The sequence below is a fragment of the Giraffa tippelskirchi genome, chromosome 5, assembly GCF_054371585.1.
Source record: "Giraffa tippelskirchi isolate mGirTip1 chromosome 5, T2T-mGirTip1v1.2.pri, whole genome shotgun sequence".
In the NCBI taxonomy this organism is placed as follows: Eukaryota; Metazoa; Chordata; class Mammalia; order Artiodactyla; family Giraffidae; genus Giraffa; species Giraffa tippelskirchi.
The window spans coordinates 180,053,164-180,059,163 of NC_137279.1; the positions used below are offsets into that span (position 1 = coordinate 180,053,164).

The 6,000-nt window shown below is 40.8% G+C and overlaps 1 protein-coding gene across 2 annotated transcripts in view; it reads right to left on the minus strand.

Moving 5' to 3' along the window:
• The window catches only part of CAP1 (cyclase associated actin cytoskeleton regulatory protein 1), a 55,525-nt gene extending 50,530 nt beyond the window's left edge, over positions 1-4,995 (minus strand). For both annotated transcript variants that reach the window (XM_081493981.1, XM_081493980.1), the window contains exon 1: positions 4,903-4,995. The gene's annotated coding sequence lies outside the window, so the exon portion shown is untranslated. The remainder of the gene's footprint in view (positions 1-4,902) is intronic.
• Positions 4,996-6,000: the final 1,005 nt, after the last annotated feature.

The window sequence follows — 6,000 nt, forward strand, 5'->3', positions numbered from 1 at the left end:
AAATTGAGATTTTTTTTGTTGTTGTTCAATAAAGGACTGTATAGACAAAGTTCAAAGATGACAAAACGGGAAAAGAGGTTTGTCATGTCTGACGCCAATAAGAGATTGTTAACTAGGACAGGATTTGGCAAACTTCCTGTAAAGGAACAAATAGTGAAAATTTAAGTCAACTTAGTAGAACAGATGATCTTTGACACAACTGTTCATCTCTACTCTTGTAGTAGAAAAGCAACAATAGATGATAAGTGAATGGGTATGACTGTGTTCTAACAAAACTTTATTTACAAAAACCGGAGACGTGCTAAATTTGGTCTGTGGGCCATTGTTTACTAATCCTTGATCTAGAAAAAAACAAAGAGCTCATGAATATTTGCTAAAAGTACAACTTCAAATTTTAAAGTGGGAAAGGATATGAGTAGGCAATACACAGAAGAGGCAACTCAGAAGGGTAGCAAGCATATGAAGAAATGTGTAAACCAAATTATAATGAGAAAAAATAGAAATGAACAATGAGATATTGCTTCACATCGAGTCAAATAGCAAAAATTCGAGAATAATAATGAGCTTTGTTGGGGAACTAGGAACTCTTCATGATGGGAATAAAGACTGGTGGAACCATTCCAGAGCGCAGTATGGTGGCACATAGTCCAGTACTGTATATGTGTACCTAACGACCCAGCAAATCTGCCCCTGTGTCTACAGTGCAATGAAATTCCCACACAAGCTTGTAAAGAGTCAAGAACTAGACTGTTCATTCCAGCATTATTTGTGATGCAGAGGAATGGAGATGATCTGAGTTTCTGCATTTGAAAAGTAAATATGTAAAAAAAATTTATCATGAGTACTACATATAGCAGTTGGGAACAATGAATTAGATGTATACTCAATAACATGGATGGATCTTAAATTAAAAATAAAAATAATATTGATTTTAAAAAGTCAGAATAAGGGTCTTCCCCGGTGGTCCAGTGGCTCAGACTCTGCGCTCCCAATACAGGGGGCCTGGGTTCGATCCCTGGTCGGGGAACTAGATCCCATGTGCCACAACTAAAGATCCTGTGTGCCACAACTAAGACCCAGTGAAGTCAAATAAATAAATAAATAAATAAATAAAAAGTCAGAATAAGTTATACATACAAAACACTTATGCAAATTTAATATATGTGATCACAAAGCAATATACATTTTGCAAGAACACAAAGACAAAGGTATGTATTAAACCCATTCCAGAGGTGTCTATAGGGTGGGAAGGAAGTGGGTTATCGAATGAAGTGAAGTGAAGTGAAGTGAAAGTCACTCAGTCATGTCCGACTCTTTGCAACCCCCATGGACTATACAGTCAATGGAATTCTCCAAGCCAGAATACTGAAGTGAGTAGCCTTTCCCTTCTCCAGGGGATCTTCCCAACCCAAGGATCGAACCCAAGTCTCCTGCATTGCAAGTGGATTCTTTACCAGCTGAGCCACCAAGGAAGCCAGCTGAGCCACACATGGAATGAAAGGGAATATAAAATACACATGAGGAGCATTGCATGAACCAATGATGATAATGTGCCATGAAATGAAGAAAATATTAAAATATCAGATAATATAAGAGGCCAATGAATGTCAAGAGGAAGAGGAATGTCAGCAGGGCTGTGAAATTCCCATTCAATTCTTCTCACTTGGGATTAGCCATCCACACAGGCAAGCATGTGAGAGAGTATGCTGGATAGTGTCTGTGTCAGCATGAACACCGAATAACAGTGCTGGAGCTTACCGAGGTTTGAACCTGTGTGTTCTTAAATTCTGAATGTATACGGATGACAAATAAGTGTAAGTTATATCTGAATCAGCGACCATGCATAGTCTCTGGTGTGCACGGTGTGATTCCACTTTCATTACAAAATATTGTTATATATTAATGTATACATACAAAGGAAGTTGGAGGACTTTGCTCTAAACTGTTGATAGAGTTAACTGAAGGGTGGGTGTGGCAGAGACTGGTCAGCAATTTAATAAATCTCTTTCTTCTTCCTCCGGGGCCCTCATTAGCTTACATTTCTTGGCCCCCTTATAGAGACAGATGGCCTTGTGCCTGGGATCTGGCCAATGGAATTGTAGACAGTTCTCCATGCTTTTTCTCTTTCTGTGAAAGAGCAACTTTGGAAGCTCTGTGTTGGAAGATGGAGACACCAGATGAAAGGAGTCGGGTCCCTGAGTCATTGCTTAAGAGAGTACTGCTTATTGATCAGTGAGAAAATCCTGCTTTGGAATTCTAAATTAAAAAATAAACTTCTATTTTATTAGGCATTTGATATGTGAGGATTTAACTACCACCATACATTAGCTCGTAAAACAGGGTTTAGGAGGCTTTAACTTGCTATGCTCTGCATTTAGGATTGTTTATATTAGTAGAATTTTATATGGCATTTGTAATTAGCCTTGCATATAATATAGATGCTTTTAAAAATACTGCTCTGTAATTTATAATCCATTCTTTCTCCTTATTCTCTAAGTCCATGCATTTGGGGAGAAAATGCAAAGTTGGATGGAGTTACCAAATGGCTGATTGTCAAAGATCTATAAGTATAGAAGTCAGCTTGCTATCCTTCCTGGTTTTCTTCATTGAGGTATAATTCACATAGAAAAAATTCACCCAAGTGTAAAATTCAGTCATTTCCAGTATATATATGACAACCATCAGAACTATCTAATTCCTCAACATTTTCATCACCCCAAAATGAAGCCCCATGCTGGAACTTCCCTGGTCAGGGAACTAGGATCCCATTAAGCACTGTTCTAGTGCTTGTGTGTGTGTGATTGAGGTGGTGGCAGTCATGGTGTGATAATTACTTTGACAGGGTATTTATGGATTACATGTTGAAGAAAACATGAAACAGAAAGAGTCGATTCCATTCTCTCTCGTATTTTCCATTCACCTGTCCTTAACCACAACAAACAAAAAGACACCAATCAACTCATTTTTTCTTCTTCATGTAGCAAGGTAGCTAGATGGGACACAGTTTGGAAGTCAGTACTTCTAATAAATGAAATTCATTAATACCCTTCTCTCTACCTCCACATATCTATTTAAATCTGTCTTAGTTGGCTTGAGCTGCCATAACAGAATACCATAGACTGGGTGACTTAAAAATAAACCTTCTCACAATTCTGGAGACTGGAAAGTCTAAGATCAAGGTGCCAGCCAATTCAGTCTCTAGTGAGGGCTCTGGTCCTGGCTTGCAGATGACTACTACCTTGCTATGTCTTCCGTGTATGTGTGTGGAGAGAAAGAGAATGAGAGTTCTCTGGTATCTCTTCTTATAACGACACTAACACTATTGGACAGGAACCCACCCTCATGATCTCAATTAACTCTAGTTACTTCTTTAGAGGCTCCGTCACCCAGTATAGCAATGCTGAGTTTAGGGATTCCACATATGAATTTGAGAGGGAAATTCAACTCTGCACTTGAGGAAAATTCAAGAGAAGGAGAAGGCTTATGAGGCTGACACAAAAAGCCAAATCCAGCAACAGGAACTATGAGAGGGGAGTAACAAGTCACTGCACTACACATCACCAAGGGTACCATTCACATCATAATCTATGTGAATGACACTCCCTGGAGTTTTTTGTAGTGCAAAATCTTTAAGGCCATATCCTAGGTGGTGGTTCTGCATACAAGGTATCAACAAGTACTGGTACCCTTCCTAAAACCTTTTCCAGTCCAGACACCACGGCATAATGCTTGGGGAGAAACCTACTACATGCAGATGTTGAAAAAGCTGAATCACTCAATATCATCTTGTTTGGGGGACCTCTTTGATATAAAACCCTTCTAACTGAATTTAGTGTTCTTTTTGCTATGGGATTCTTCTAATTGAACTTAGTGCTGAGGAATTAACTGCCAAATACATTCCTTTGGCTACAAGCAACAGAAACTAACTCTGGCTAACTTAAGGAAGCAGAAAATGTAAAAATTCACAAAACCAAAAAATAATCTGGGGGCTTCTTTCATGGTCCAGTGGTTAAGAATCTGCCTGCCAATGCACGGGACACAGGTTCAATTCCTGGTCCAGGAAGATGCCACATGTTGCAGGGCCCATGCATTACACCCACTGAGCTCTAACGCCTAGAGCCTGTGCTCCACAAGAGAAACCACCACAGCAATGAGAGGCCCACGCACCGCAACAAAGGGTAGCCTCCTCTCCACTCTGCAACTAGAGAAAGGCTGAGTGCAGCAACCAAGACCCAGAGCAGCCAAAAATAAATTAGTATTTTTAAAAAAAGATAATCTCAACAGTTAAGTATCAAGATAATCAGGAACCAGGCCAGGTCTGGATTTGTAAGTGACGGAAACAAATAGACAGTCTCTTCAGGACAGTGTGTCAGAATGAATCAACTTTAAGAGTCTCCCAGTAAGACTCCCAGTCTTACTGTCTCCCAGTAAGATATTCTTCCAGAGAAGGCACTTCTAAGTGGCCTAGTCAGGATTGGACCCCATCCCCCCTCTCCCCAACTAGGGAAGAGCAGAGAACAATGACTGACAGCCCCACCAAGCCAGCATACAGTGGGGGTGGAAGCATACTCCGAAAGAAGGAGATAGAATGCTGATTGAGGAAAACAACAGATGTCCTCTGCATTCCAACCATGGGTTGCCAAGCAACGCCCTCCCACTTTTTTTCATGCCATATACAATTTTTAAAATGCCTCTGCCTAACATAAAGCAATTGTCTCACATACAAACAAAAAATACACTCAACTCCTTCTGAAAGGAAAGAACCCATGTCCAGTTATGGCATCCATTTCTCCCCTGGTTCCATTATGATTTTGCAACTTGACAAAATGACAAATTTAACCATCTCAATTCACATCATGCATGAGTCTAAAGGAAGGGAAAAAGAAAAAGAAGGATAATTACATTTTAAATACATCTGACTTTCTTCATATTACTCTGTGTCAGCTTGAGAAGGAAAAACCCAGCCTTCTTCCTGTGTTTCTCCTTGACTCTCACACCACTACCACACTCAACATTTCTGACACCAGATGTATGAGGTTTATCCCCACAACAAGCAATTCTCTGTGATGCTACCTGGGTGTCCTACAATAGGTGACAATTCTGACACTATCTTCTTGAAGTTAATGTCTGATCTCCCAGGTTAAGGGCTTAGTCCTACAGGACTGCCCCTCCCCCACATACTTCAGCCACCAATTACAAGTCCAGGTTGTCACCTGTGTTTCTGACCAACTGGCTATCAATTGGAGGTATGCATGCCTTCCTCCAATCAAATTGTGGTGCTGGAGAAGACACCTGAGAGTCCCTTGGACAACATGGAGATCAAGCCAGTCAATCCTAAGGAAATCAACCCTGAATATTCATTGGAAGGACTGATGCTGAAGCTGAAGCTCCAGTAGTTTGGCCAACTGATGTGAAGAGCCAACTCATTGGAAAAGACCCTCATGCTGGGAAAGATTGAGAGCAGGAGGAGAAAGGGGTGACAGAGGATGAGATGGTTGGATGGCATCATTGACTCAATGAACATGAATTTGAGCAAACTCTGGGAGATGGTGAAGGACGGGGAACCTGGTATGCTGCATTCCATGGGGTCACAAAGAGTTGGACATGATTGAGCAACCAAACAACAACAACAAATGCTTTCCTCATAAGATTCGACTAATTTGCTAGCATGGCTCACAGGACTCAGAAAAACCGTTTGCTCACTGTTTACTAGTTTATTATAGAAGGTACAATGAAGGACACAGGCCCACAGAGCAGAGATGCACAGAGCAAGGCACCAGGGAATGGGCACAGAGCTTCCATGATCCCTTTGGACGTGCCAGTCTCCCTATACCTCCACATGTTCACTGACCTGGAAGCACTCAGAACCTCATACTATTGGGTTTTTTAAGGAGACTTCATCACGCAGACATGATCAATTATTAACTCCAAGCCTCTCTTTCCTCTCTAGAGAATGGAAGGTAGGACTGAAAATTCCAAGCTTCTAATCATGACTTGGTC